Source organism: Suncus etruscus, chromosome 14 (assembly GCF_024139225.1).
Source record: "Suncus etruscus isolate mSunEtr1 chromosome 14, mSunEtr1.pri.cur, whole genome shotgun sequence".
Taxonomy (NCBI): Eukaryota; Metazoa; Chordata; class Mammalia; order Eulipotyphla; family Soricidae; genus Suncus; species Suncus etruscus.
The window spans coordinates 69,684,650-69,700,057 of record NC_064861.1 but is presented as its reverse complement, the minus strand read 5'-3'; the positions used below and the strand labels follow the sequence as shown (position 1 = coordinate 69,700,057).

General features: G+C 37.3%; 1 pseudogene; it reads left to right on the top strand.

Moving 5' to 3' along the window:
• The window catches only part of LOC126028459 (peptidyl-prolyl cis-trans isomerase NIMA-interacting 4-like), a 61,349-nt pseudogene extending 46,662 nt beyond the window's left edge, over positions 1 to 14,687 (top strand).
• The last annotated feature ends 721 nt before the right edge of the window (positions 14,688 to 15,408 follow it).

The following is a 15,408-nucleotide window of genomic DNA, read 5'->3' as shown; positions in this document are numbered from 1 at the left end:
TTATAGCAGAGGAAATAATTGTGTGTGTTTCTTTGTTGTTTTTTGTTTGTTTGTTTGTTTGTTTGTTTTGATGGGAGACCACACTCTCTTGCGAGCTTACTCCTGGCTCTGTATTCAGGTATTCTTGGCAGGACTCTAGTGACCATATTTGGTGGAGATTTGAACTTGGGTTGACTATGTGTAAGGTGCCCTACCCACAATACTGTCTCTTTGGCCCCAGCAGAAAATAATTATAATCTCCAAAAGTCTAAGATATCTTCCTTCTATTTAATATAAATCACTATGTCAATATACATGAGTTGTGCTCATGTGTAAATGTGTGTAAATTGATAGTTTTTCAACATCTAATGAATAGATTAAAATACTTTAAATTGTACACCTGTGTTTGGGCAGGGAAAGGTCTTCGGTACTGGCAATTATTTACATAAAAGAACAAATTGGTTTTGCTGAATTCGCTGACTTCCAAACTCCATTTCTAAGTTCCTACCATTTCAAGGCTGTCTTGATTAAGATGTAGGAGGGAATTAAGTTTATTCAAGTTAGATTAATGAAAAGCTGATTTGAATAGTGTTATCCCACACTATTATTTCCTTGCTTCTCCTTCACTCTGTTAATATTCTTTTTCCTTACTCCTCGAGTTTAATATATGATTATTTTACAGAAAGTACTCATAGAGCACGTTTCAGAACCACATGTGGCCATTTTATATCGGTTGCAGTATTTTGAAATTATGGTTTCATTATCTCTTGGCCTGGTTTTGAGAGAGAAAAAATAAGTGCATCGCCACCATTATAAGCTATGGGGGCTTCGGAAAACCATTAAGATTGAAACACGATGCTTGCAAAAAATGATTCTAACAAATGATGTGCTTTGAAATTTCTTTTGACTGTGTTCTTATTCATTTTTTTTTAAATCTCACATAGTGTTCTAAATCAGTTACAATGAATCATAGGGTTGAATTCAGCTTTGCAAATATATTAAAAGAAATTATCAGGCATTTCATTTCATCAAGAAATATCACACAAGGAACAAAAGTAAACCTTTGCTAGCAAGTATTGCACAAAGAGCAAAAAGAATTGAATCAGTATTATTGCTTTCCATTTGACAAGCACAAAATTGTGCTATCTCCAAGAGAGAAACTATTTGTAAACTTCTCTGAACACAGTTATCTTTGTATTCATTACTTACAAATCTATATTGTGGTTTGGTGATATTGCATAAATACTGTGGTACCTGAGCCCACATTATACACCTTGTTTAAATTCTCTTTGGTTACTGATGATGTTATTTAACTATTTGCTCTGGAAAATTTGAGTTTCCTTCTGAACTTTTAAAGGTGGTAGAAATGGAGACATATAGTCATAACTTCACTATCACCTTTGTTTAAAGTACAGAGTTTTCACTTTTAAAATGAAGCCTCTTTCCTCCGCCATTGTGTGAATGAATTCTAGAAGCAACTTTATGATTTCTAATATTTCCAAGATTATCTGGTGACAGATTACCTGGCTTATTACATATTGCTCTAAGATATGTAATTAAACAGCATATACTAAGAAATGTTTTTCATTGGTTAATTCTTCTAGACAAATGTGTTATATAATTATTGTTTAAAACTATCAGTCTGGCTTTCAGTTATCCAGAGACTGATTTGTTATTGTTATTATGTGAGGTAAATGCTAATTCACAATTTTCTCAGACACTATCAACTGGATTCTGGTTTTCAAATTCAAGAATAGGACAGAGAGATCATCGAGGGGTTAAAGTATGTCTTACAAAGTAGCTAACCCAGATTCAATATCTTACACCTCCTATGGTTCCCTCCAAGTCTGTGATCCTGAAGACAGGTCTAGGTATAAGTTTATAATAATAATAAACTAAAAGAATGATGAGCACAACGTAGAAGAGAAGTTCATTAAACCACTGAGTACTTTGACTTCAACTCTGTCAAGTTCTTGGGAAGGTAGGTAAATGTTCTGCATTCCAGGAATTATTTGCCTTTAAGTCTGGTTCTACTTTCAATTCCTAGGGACAGTAGGGAACTATGTTTTATGAAATTGCAGAACATCTCTGAAAACTGAGTTCATTTGGAATCTGAACTATAAGCTATATACTTTCCCAGATCCCTACTATTTAGACTGCAGTGTTTGCTTTCACATTATATAAATAGTTAATAAACCATCTATATCAGAGATAAGATTCAGATCAATATATTTAAAAGATTTTTCTATGTTTTTTGTTTAATAGTTTTAGTATTTTAGTAGAGACTTTTCTCCCCTCTTTTTCTGGTAAGAGGTCTATCTTCCAGATTTAATATGAAAGATAATTCTGGTAATAGGATTTTTGTTGTTGTTTTTAGGCCACACCAGTGATACTCAGGGGTTATTCCTGGCTATAGGCTCAGAAATTGCCCCTGGTTTGGGGGACCATATGGGACACCTTATACCCTGCGCCACTGCTTCGGCCCCAGAATATTTTAATGGCAAAATAATTTATTAGATAAATACTGATAGGAGTAAACATAACAACAGTATATATAGGTGCAAATAGTCAGTTGTGTAGACCATTCAAAAAAATACATGCTTGAATTTTGGAGTCATTTTTAAAAGGTAAAACTACTCTAGTTTTTCTATAGGCAAATTCCAGAAAGCTTTGTGAGGTAAGTACTGTAAATTGTCTTCTTTTTTTTTTTTAATTTTATTTTTATTATTTTTTTTTTTTTTGGTTCTTGGGCCACACCCGGTAACGCTCAGGGGTTACTCCTGGCTATGTGCTCAGAAGTTGCTCCTGGCTTGGGGGACCATATGGGACACCGGGGGATCGAACCGCTGTCCGTCCAAGGCTAGCGCAGGCAAGGCAGGCACCTTACCTTTAGCGCCACCGCCCGGCCCCAAATTGTCCTCTTTATAATAATTATTTTTCTAATTTCTTTCTGTACTGACTGAGACTTATAAAGGACCTATAGAAAATGTAAGGACATCTCAAAACAATTTTTAAAATATATATGATTCAGTAATTTAACTCCTTGGATCTTATCACCAGAACATAAAACATACTTTAAGGAGCTTAAATGATAGTCCAGCAGGTAGGATGTTTGCCTTGCACATGGCCAACTGTGTTTGATCCCTGGTATCATATTGTTCCCTGAGCCCATCAGGAGTGATCTCTGAGTAGTGAATCAGGAACAAGCCCTGAGTTTACTACCCAGATGTGGCCGAACAACTTACTCCCTTAAAAAAGAAAACACATTAATTTGAGAAATATATATGCACAAGATAATTTCAGTGCTATTTACATAATTAAGATCTTGAGATATCCAACTGCCCCACAACAGATAGGCAGACAAAAGAAATGTAGTAGGTAGACTCCTACTAAGATATAAGATGAAATCCAGTCTTTGCTTCAACATGAATACAACTAAAAGAGTGTCCTCTCATTAAGTCAGAGATGACAAAGACATGCTGGATCATGTCACTTAGATGTGGTATATGCAGAAATAAAATAAGTGAATGGATACTATCCAATGAAAACCAGCCATTGAACTCTGATAACAGAACCAAGATTACTTGTGCTGCAGAGATGTCAGGCATTCGCCTTGCATGTGGCCCACTAAATTCAATCCTTGATACCCCATGTGGCCTCCTCAGTCCCTCCACTCCAGAAATCCTTGAGTATAGAGCCAGGAATAGTAAGATCTCCCCCAAATAAGCCCCCCCCCCAAAAAAAACACAACAAAAAGACAAAACCAAGGTTACCAAAATTGGAATTAAGAAAATGGAGGCAAAGAAGAAACCTCTGAGTGGTGGTGAAAGGCCTTGGAGGTAGGTATAGTCAGTAATATTGTACCTCTATCCACAAGTATTAATACTATTGTAAACCATATTACCTCAGTAATAATAATAGTAATAACAACAACAACAATAAATTCAAACATAGCAAAAAAAAGGACTTTGGATTCTTCTATTTTCTTGTATTATTTCGTTGGTTTTTGCTTTTGGGTCATAACCATGTTCAGGATTTACTCCTTGCTCTCTACTCAGTGATCACTCCTGGAGGTAGTTTGGGGTACCACATAGGGTGCCAGGGAACAAACCTAGATTGGTTACATGCCATGCAACTAGCTTACCTTCTGTGCACTCTCTTTCTCTGTCTCTCTCTCACTCACTTACTCTCTGACCCCTTCTTAAAGATGCCAATGATAAAAACGCTGTTCTCTTTTATTTCTTAAAAAAAGGTAAAAGAGAAATACAATCAGACAACTGGCACTAAATTTCCAAATTAAAGGTAAAAATGTGAAACTTCTTACCTGCATAAATATGTTTTCTTATGACATTCAATTTGAACTCTCTAAAAGAAAGCTACTTTTAAAAAGGGTGTCCTTAAATTATATGCTTTTGTGTCATTAAACATTTATTTTCTTCAAATACATCAAGAATGTCATTCATTCAAAGCTGTATGTTATCTTTAATCATAAAACACAACTAGGCTTATTGAATATGAATACATTCGTACTTTGATGCACTCAAAATTGCTGTGGTTTGCTTTTTTGGGAAAAAATTCTGTTTCAGTGTAACTTTAGCTTATGAATATTATAACAGCTCTTCCCTGTTCACATTCAGTGAAGTGAGACAACCTTCACTCTGGTGTTTGGGGTCTCCTTCCAAGAATTTGTCTTATGAAAATGCATATTCAATGGTTGAATGTCTCTGAAGAAAAGCAATATGGAAAGCTTATAACCTTTATGAATACTTTGGGCTTTGTTTTTATTTTTCAGAATAACAGTAAAATATTTCATATGTTCACTTTTCAAAATAAAAGGATAAATGAATTTCACAGAGTAAAGAAGACTACTATGTTTTTCTCACTAGGGATATGTGTGTATGAGACAGAGAGAAAAAAAGAGACAGAGAAACATACACTTAATCACTATCATGCTACCCAGACTATCAAATTCACTAGATTAGGGGTTATCATTGGCCTTTGAGTCATACGGGTATTTATGCTTTTAATATTAGAACCATTTCTTTCGAATTGCTGGATAAAAAATAGTATTTTGCAACATGAAGCACCTGACTCTAGAAATTAAAAACTAGAGGCTATTCAAGTGGTAACAGTACATGTAAGGTCAAGTATAGTACATGCTTTCATGATTATTGGAATAATCATTTCCTACCTTTTCATTGATATTTGATAGTAATATATATACACAAATATATATATAAACACATATTTGCTAAGTAGAACATCAGCAAAAAAGGGGAGCTTAATAGTAATTTAATGAGATTGTATTGAAGCAAAATGCTTCTAGATTTAAAAAGCAAGTAAGTAAAACCTTGAGAAAAGGCCATGGAGAGTTGAGAGACATGAGCTGAGGTGTGTGTGTGTGTGTGTGTGTGTGTGTGTGTGTGTGTGTGTGTCTGTCTGTCTGTCTGTCTGTCTCTGTAGTCATCCTATTCTAAACACATCAGTTTTCCTCCTCAGGTCTTGAAGAGTGCCTTAAAGCTTTGAATTTTTGCTAAATGGTCCTAGGAGGTCTGGTCAGGGGGCCCCATTTTTTCAGTCCTCAGCTTTCCCCTCCCAAGGACTCCATCCTGCCTCCTTCGTGCAAGTCCCTCTAGTCTAGTGGATGCTGTCTGCTTTCTCCCTTTTCTTCCACTCCCCCAGCTGAGCCCCACCATAGCAGCTATGATAGCCTTAATGTTTTGAGCTAAAGTCTCACTTTTTTTAGCATCACAGATGATTTATGGGAGTAGACTTTTTTATATGGACATATTGAGGAGCTGTCAGATTGTGTTGATTAAGTAGTCCGGCTGCAGAGGCAAACTGCCAAGGTGGAAAACAAGACGGTAAAGCATCCCACCTTCGACTTTGCCAGCAACTTCTTGGGGCTTTCGTTTTCCGATAAATAAATCAGAAATGAGGACATTGGTGAGAAGAAAAAAGAGGGGGAGGTGGAGGAGGAGGAAAGTCTCTACCTCAGGTGGTTGTTTAAAAAATTATTGGAAATTAATCTATATATGATACATGACAAAATCTGGTGCTGGATTCATTCATCAGTGACTAAATTGCTCTCAGTAGATTGTCGATTTCCCTAAAAAGGAACGTTATTTGCACATTAGTAACATAGTCACATCCATGTTTTTTGCAACATCCTTGAACTGGTGATAGGATCATTACAGAGATTCCGAAATTGAAGAGTTGTCCTGATATTGCTCCCTAATGCTATCTTAACAAGACTTAACACAGAGTAGAGGAGAGCTTCTGAGGGTTCAAAAAAGACACTCCAGTGTCTGAGAAATCTGGGCAAGATGAAGCATCACATGTTAAATAATGGTTCACAAATCCTCCACATTTCCCTATTGCAATTCTTAAATCACATGGTGATTGTGATTTGAGATGTATCTTTCCTGATCATGCAAACATTTGTCCATATGAAACAATCAGGGCAAACATATTATCCTGCAGCATGGGTTCTGTCTGTCTATGTCTATCACTGCTTTGAGATACGTAGTTTTATTATGCAACATTTACATAGTTATGACAGTCCTTTTCAGTAAGAAGAAGCATTCTCCTCTTTCAGTCTCTTTTATGTCGCTTCATGATGGGAACAGGATGCTCAAACCTTTAGCTCAAAAACCAGATATTTCATTTTTTGTTTTTGTTTTTGTTTTGGGTCATGCCGAGAAGTGCTCAGGGGTGACTCCTGGCTCTGAATTCATAAATTGCTCCTAGCAGGCACAGGGGAGCATATGGGATGCCATCTGTCCTGGGTCTGCTGTTGTGCTATCTCTTCTCTCAGACCCCACCAGATATTTCTTGAGATATTCTTCATGCGCTGGATTTTTCTTCTCTCTCTTGGATTCTCTCTCCTCTCTCTTCCCCCACCCCTTCCTTTGTACTCAGAGAATGTGATTCTGAATGAATGATGGGCTATAACTCAACTACTACACTGCCTTCCTGCTTCCCTTTCTTTCAGAAATGTTCTTCCATGGTATTCCATAGTATTCTTTGGTATCCCCTTCCCCAGTTTGTTCTCTGCTTCTGGGGTACCAACTCATCTCTGGCATCTCTGGCCTCTGTTATATCTCACCTTTTGCAGAGATTTCTCAGTACCCTGCGATAAGGGAGGATTCCTATTCATTATGTATGTTACAAAGCAGGTTGTCAGAAATATATGTTGCTATTTTATCTTCAGGAATTGTAGTGATTTCTACTGTTCTATCCCTGTACCATATGGGTTTCCCCCTAGCAAGGACACTGCCTGAAATTCTCATTCTACCACTTCAGTCACTAAATTGTTTGATTCTGATCTATCATTAACCTCCTTGGGTCACTCTTTTCTGATGAGCAAGAGGATCAGTTGATGGTTTTCAACCTAGCAATAAGCCCTGAGGTGCTGGGGAAAAACTCTAGTAGTTTGGGGTAGGTAGTTTGGGTAGTTGGGGAAGGTAGTTTGATATAAGGAAGCCTATCTACTTAATTTTCTTATGTTTTATAGATACAAGCAACCTTTGTCTTGTCTTGGAAAAAATTCTTTGAGCCTTAAATATAATGTTGAATCAACTAAGCTGATTTCTACATCAATATCTCTTGAGAAAATACTATGGAATCTGTTTTATGAACTAGATATAAAATATATGCTAAATTAATCTCAAATTAAATTAAGCCAAACCTCAATGTACTGTTTTATAACAAAAATAGAAAAGCTGCTATATGATTTTCTGCATGTCAGTAGACTCAACTGCTCTCATTATTTGTATTAGCAAAGATTAGATGTACTCAAACATCATTTAGAAATCTTTCCTCACTATAAATTTGGATGTCTCTTTTAAGACTATGTTCTTTCTCCTATAAACCATTTTCTAACATACCCTCTTTTCCTAAACAAGATTTACTTCTCAAAGTCATGGAAATATACTGACTCAAAATTTCTACAACTAGGGGCCAGAGAGATAGCACAGCCATAGGGCATTTGCCTTGCATGTAGCTGATCCAGGACAGATGGTAGTTCGAATCCCAGCATCCCATATGGTCCCCCGTGCCTGCCAGGAGCAATTTCTGAGCACAGAGCCAGGAGTAACTCCTGAGAACTGCCCAAAAAAAATAAGCAAAAAAAAATTAAATTCCCACAACTAAATTTCTACATGGATTTATAATTATTCATAGCTGTGCTAGACCAAGAATGGTAGGAAAAACATGAATAGAATAATTACAGGAACATAACTTCTGGATCTTTTGGCTACAAGTCTATACATAGTTTCCTTGCCTTAATGCAACTATGATTTGAGCAAGTTAATTAATCTCTATGTATCTATTATTCCCCCCAGAATCTTTAAAATGCTTTAAGGAGTATTAAATGTTAGCATTTCCATGACTTGTCACAGTACCTAAAACACAATAAACTGCAACTAGATGATAACATTGATTTGTAAGCTTTCTCTGAGTCTGCCCAAGAAAGTAGAACCTTATTCCAGAACACAAAATTGAAAATATATATGTATTTATAATATGCAATTATCTAGGATAGCTATGTCATTTTATATATATGATGTTGGTATCTTTAAATAAGATAACTTACAAATATTGATATCATTCTAGTTCCTATATAATTGACAAAAAAAGTATAATTTGTGCCAGAAATGGAGATCCTAAAATAGCACATAGCATGCCTGGGCAACATACCTGAGTACCAGACACTAGCATAACCGGAAGTGATGTCCTACTACAAATTAGGAATGTGCATGATGGTCTTTATTGCTTAGACATGGCATAGATAAAAATATGCATGCATCTAGATCAGTATATAGATATATGCACTTGCTCTAACAAATAATATCAATACCAAGAAAACCCTGGAGAAGAGTGTCATATGTTTGGAATAACTGAATGTGCAAGCAGAGAGGATTAAAAGAGCTAAAATGTCAACCATTTAATCCTTAGAATAGGCACTGCTAACTTGCTAGTTTCCCTCTCTCCAGATATGCTGAATCTCTTATTATTCTCAGCCTTGACACCCCCTCAGCAATCTCTATCACATCAAGCAGGAATGTATAAAAGGGTTTGAGATGTAAGTAGGACAACAGGTAAGGTGTTTGTCTTGCATGCAGCCAACCCAGATTCCAACTTTGGCACCATCAATAGCCCCTTATTTTCTGAGCAGATAGCCAGGAGTAAACCCCAAACACAGCTGCATGTGGCAAAACAGAAAAATTAGAAACAAACAGAAAAGGAAATAAATAAGAGAAGAATCCTATTTATCACCCCTCCCTAAAGTAATATCATAAAGGTTCAAGAATACAGAGGAAATGCTATTAAGTGCATTTTCTTCCCTCCAAAATACAAAAAAGCATAAAAGCAATAAATAGCAAACCACAAATGTTCCTTCAACTAAAAAATCTTTAGGAAAATATTCCTAAAGTGAACAGTCAATTTAATGAAGCAAGACGATTGGAAAATAAATCAGGCATTGAAATTATTTTTAAAATCTATGATTTAAAAGACTAACTTTTGCCAAAACAGAATAATTATAAAGCAATGAGGACTCAGTAAAATACATATTAATCAAACACAGAATTTGAATATGCATTTAAATTCATAACCTGTGTGGAATGAATTTATTTAATATTCAAAGATACAAAGTAAATTCCTAAATACTGCAGTTTTATTTAATTGTTGCCAAGTAAGTCTGGAAAACAATTCTTGGAAAATATATTCAGATTTAAATAAATTGAGAATATTCTTTTTTTTAAAAATGTATTTGTACGGCACACTTATTTAGTAGCTAGATGTTCAGATGAAAAAAGTATGAAAGCAGAAAGCTGGTAAATTTAATTATAGTAACTTTCAAATATAGAATCCCCAGATATTGGGACTAAAACTACTTTTTAAGGAAGAAACTATTTGATCTTCCCCAGTCTTATCTGTATCTTTGTAGTAATATTTACCTTTATCATTCATGTTTTAGAATGTATGCTTTCAGAACTCAGTTGTTTGCCTTAAAAATAACATAAGAGACCAAATCAGTTTGTTTACTGTCTTCTTTTCCTCTTCCTCATATTAAATGATATTCAGAATAATTACTTTAGTCAAGTACACAGACCATCAGAACAGAATCCATGAGCTCACCAGGAACTCTACCTGTAGTTTGTCTCCTATTTTTCTGTATAATTGAGACAATAGCAAATTCAGCTCCTTTACTATATTCAGGTTGTTTTCATCTATAAAATGACAAATCACTCACAATCGAACATTTTAAAGCAGGATTATTATACTACATGCATAAGTCCATGTGCAAAGAATTTAGATTAAAAATCCAATAAAATATTTCTATTGTAATCATCAAATTCCATTGGACTAGATATATCAAGTAATATTCTAGGAAAGACTTCTTCAAAGTTATGCAAATAAAAGTTATGCGTAATAAGTTATACAAACTAAATTTGAATGAGAACTTAGATGACTATGAAAATGAATGCAACTTTCTGTAATCATTTCCCCTAAATTGTACCTCTTGGACCATTAGTTTTAGAGTGGTTTAATATTTATGAATATGAAAAAGGGTATTTTGGTCAAATCCATTTGTAAGGTATTTGATTATGTAAATTATCAGTATCCATGGTTATGAGTTTGGGTGATTGGGTATCTTATAGAGGAAAGTTAGATTACTTTTACCCATTTCATTTGTCCATTGGTTTGTTTTTTAACAGAGAAATAACAAAAGTCAGATTAATTATGATCTGCTTGAAATGCTCCTTTACATTCAATTCTCTATACCTATAATTTATAACATGTCATGATGACCGTGAGATTTTTTAAAGAACTCAGATATATCTATAGTTAAGTGTCTAGAAAGGACCTTAGTTTTTCTCCATAGTAAAAATTCTTCATAAAAATCCTTGATAAGGAGCCTGGAACAATTGCACAATGGGTAAGGAATGATCCTTGAGCATAGTACTACTAGTAGGCCTAGAGCACTGCCTGGTGTGGCCCCAAAACAAAATAAAAACCATCCTGATAAAATTGTTTATCAAAACTTTATGCTAAGTTTCTCCTCAAATGAGGGAGCACCTTCTCTTTTTTTCTCTACTTTCCAAGAAACTTTTCTAGCTTTTTTTTTGGGGGGGGGAGTGGGTTTGGGGTTTGGGTTACACCTGGCAGCGCTCAGGGGTTACTCCTGGCTCTATGCTCAGAAATTGCCCCCAGCAGGCTTGGGGGACCATATTGAGATGTCAGGATTAGAACCACCGTCCTTCTGCATGCAAGGCAAAAGCCCTACCTCCATGCTATCTCTGGGCCCCTCTAGCATTTTTTATAAAAAAGCTTATCATATTATCTGAATGAAAAAAATTAATTTAAAAGCATCCTATGTACCTCCTAGATATTTCTTGAGGATGAATATATCAAATACTAAATCAGTGCAGATTACTTTAAAGGTACTCCTTTATTAGTGCTATTTTCTCTGCAAGATAAAAGTTTATAGGATAGGAAAGGCAAGTCAGTTGATAATTTGTATTATAGGTCCAGCCCAAATACAAGTCAAAAATATTGTTTCTGAGGCATGAGCTATAGTACAGCTAGTAGAGGATTTGTCTTGCACTCAACCTGTCCCAGGTTCACTCCCGGGCCTCCCATATTGTTCCCTGAGCACAACCTGGAGCAATTCCTGAGTTCAAAGCCAGGAGGAAGTCTGAGCATTATCGGGTGTGACCCCCAAACAAAAAAAATGTTGTTTCTTGTAGAACAATCTTTTTAAAAATTAAGTTTCATCACACAGAGCTCATCTTAAAACACTGAATAAAAGGAGCAAGTTTAAGGGGAAAATAGTCTAATGGGCCACCTCGTCTGAAAGAGTAAATTCAGTTGTGTCAAAATTTTTTTATTCACCTCAATGGGTGGTATTCTCCAAATAGAAGTCATGTTATTTTGACTTCTTGACAATAATTTAACACCCTTGTTCTTGTTTACTGGAATTCCAAATACCTCCCAAGATACTCTTATTGCAATTGGCCCAACCAGCAGTTTGTATGTGCGATGACACATACAGAAGTTAGAAGTCAAATACATCCCAATGTTTAAAATGGTTTGTTTACAGTAAATGGATCACTCCCCTTCTCTGCAGTTGCTCAGAATCTTCTGGAACTCAGAGTGTACAATGAGCACAAACTGAGCCATTTGATTTTTTGGAGCTGAACTCAAGAGGTGACTTTTGTTATTTAATTACTGGGATAACTATTGATTTACAGTACAGTAAATTCAGGTTGAAAGAATTTTATTTTAAACTGACAAATATACTAACCCTGAGCTACATAAATTAATTACAATTAGGTAATGATAAATAATCAGTTCCTTGGTTGGGCAGCCACCTTTCAAGGTACAATAGCCACCTAGAATGTACAACTGTTAGTGCCAATTTAGAACATTTACATCTCAACAGACTTCTAGTGAACACATCTCCTTTCTAGATGAGACACTGGGTGTCTACTAAGGTAGACACCTAAAAATCTCCTTTTTCAAACACAGTTCTTTGTCCAAAGACTTCAAGTGACTTATTTTAACTTCTGTCATTTAAAATTATTAAATTTAAGAAGACTTTGTCATAAACTGATAGAATGCATTGAATGTGGCAATAAAATGTTTGGGAAGTGTATCTTAAACATTGGATTTATATCAGGGGCTAGAGAGAGAGTACAGGAGGCTTGCCTGACATGTAGCCAATCTGGTTTTGATATCCAGCACTCCATATGGTTTTCTGGGCTGCATCAGAAATGATACCTGAGCACTCTCTTCTCCTCCCCCTCCTTTCCCCTCCCCTCTCCCCCTCCCCTCCCCCTTTCCTTTCCTTCCCCTCCTCTTCTTTCTCCTCTATCAATTCCTCCCCTTCCAACTCCCCTCCCCACCTCTCCCCTCCCCTCTCTTCTCCTCCCCTCTCTTTTTCCCCTCCCCTCCCCTCTCTTCTCTTCCCCTCCACTCTCCTCCCCTCTCTTCTCATCCCCTCCCCTCTCCTCCCCTTGCTTCTCATCCCTTCCCCTCTCCTCCCCTTGCTTCTCATCCCCTTCCCTCTCCTCCCCTTGTTGCTTCTCATCCCCTCCCCTCCCCTTGCTTCTCATCCCCTCCCCTCTCACCTCCTCTCCTCTCCTCACCTCTCCTTCCCTCTCCTCTTTTCTCTTTCCCTCCCCTTTCCTTCCCCCTCTCCTCTCCTCTCTTCTCCTCCCCTCTTCCCCTCTTTTCCTCCCCCCTCCTATCCTCTCTTCTCCACCCCTCTTCCCCTCCTTTCCTCCCCCCTCCTCCCTTCCCCTCTCTTTCCCCCTCTCCTCTCCTCCCCTCTCCTTTCCTTTCCTCTTTTCCCTTTCCTTCCTTCTTCTCTCTTCTCTCCTCTACTTCCCCCCCTTCTCTCCTCCCTCTCTTCTCCCCTCTCTTCTCCTTCCCTCCCTTTTCCTTCCCTCCCTCCCCTCCCCTCCCTTCCCTTCTCCTCTCCTCTCCTCCCCTCCCCTCCCCTCCCCTCCCCTCCCCTCTCCTCTCCTCTCCTCTCCTCTCCTCTCCTCCCCTCCCCTCCCCTCCCCTCCCCTCCCCTCCCCTCCCCTCCCGTCTCCTCCCCTCCCCTCCCCTCCCCTCTCCTCTCCTCTCCTCTCCTCTCCTCTCCTCTCCTCTCCTCTCCTCTCCTCTCCCACAGAGATCAAACTCTGGGTCCTGAGACTTGCATGTGCTTACTCCATCAGTGAACTATACCTCTAGGTTGAAAAGTATCTACTTAAATCTCTAGCTTTAATTCAGGAATTTTTAACTATCTCTCTGCTATTGGCTTCTAGTATGATCCCCTTTTGGTAAGACATCAAATTTTGTATGATTTCATGTTAAAGGGTATGGTGGTGTTATCATTAGGACTGTGTCTTCTTAGAAAATAGTCCTTAGAAGGTAGCCCTATACTCTGCTATTGCTGACTGAAGCCATCGACCACATTCCGTTCATTTGATTGTAAATGTGTTGAGTCTTTATTAACTTCCTGCCTGCTGCATCTATCTTTTCCTCATACTGGGATGTTGAGATCATCAATGGTAATTATGAATTCACCTATTTCTCCTTGAAGGTCTATTAGGGTTTTTATTTTCTTCCAGAATGGAAACTGGGGCTCTGTTAAGATGCACATGTATGTTAAGAATAATTGTGTTTGAGAAGTCTCTGGTTTCTCAACTTTTCATCCTGATAGATTTCCTTGTTTTGAAGTCAGCTTTGGATTTCAGAGACAGCTCAAAGAGCTGAAGTGAGGACCGTGTAAGCTTACTAAGCAGTTGAAAATACATCCGCGAGTTTTGGAGATGCCTCCAAAGGAAAAGGTTATTTTGGAAAAGCAAGAAAAGGGGGAGGATCCTCTGGGAGTGACAGTGCTGACAAGAAGGCTCAGGGTCCTAAAGGTGGTGGCAAGGCAGTAAAGGACAGGTACATGGAAAAATCATGGAAGCCCTGGAAAAGTTAAAGTCTGGAATTCGAGTCAATGAAGTGGCCACACAATATAGTGAAGATAAAGCCAGGCAAGGAATGATTTGGGTTGGATGACCAGAAGCTCTATGGTAGGACCATTTCAAGAAGCTGTATTTGCCTTGCCTGTGATTAGTCTAGATAAACGTATGTTTACAGACCCTCCAGTCAAGACTAAATTTGATTACCATGTTATTATAGTAGAAGGGAGAAAATAAAAGTGTATGAAAAGTTGAACATGTTTTATAAATTATTTCTTTAAATTATGTTATAGAATCCTTGTATTTCATGAACTTATTGTTATAGGTATGTATATAAAGTCAGGTGGTTCAAGGTTAGTGCATGCTGATATAAGTATTTAATTGATAGTTCTCAGTGATAAAGTAGGTAGATTTCTAAACTATGGTGCCTTTCCTCCCAGAATTGTTTGATCCTAGTAGTTATATATCTCAGATTCCCAGTGTATCCTACGAGTTAATTTAAAAACCATCTCTTTGAGAAATGAAATGTCAGCTCACGTTATTCCCTTGTTAAACTAAACATTAAATAAATTTATTTGTTTCTTATATTCACAAAATAAGTTCTTGGACAACACAGATTATAAAAGTGAGCCAATTTTGATTTTCTAAAACTGACATAGTCAAAGCCAGGGCTTCTTAAAACTTTTTCTACTTGTGATATCTTTTCACTCAAAAAATGCAACACGGGGGCCGGAGAGATAGCATGGAGGTAAGGCGTTTGCCTTTCATGCAGAAGGTCATTGGTTCGAATCCCGACATCTTATATGGTCCCCTGAGCCTGCCAGGAGCGATTTCTGAGCATGGATCCAGGAGCAATCCCTGAACACTGCTGGGTGTGACCCCAAAACAAACACAAAAAATGCAGCATGGTAGAGAGAAGAAATGAACACACTTCCTCAAAGAAGAAATACAAGTGGCC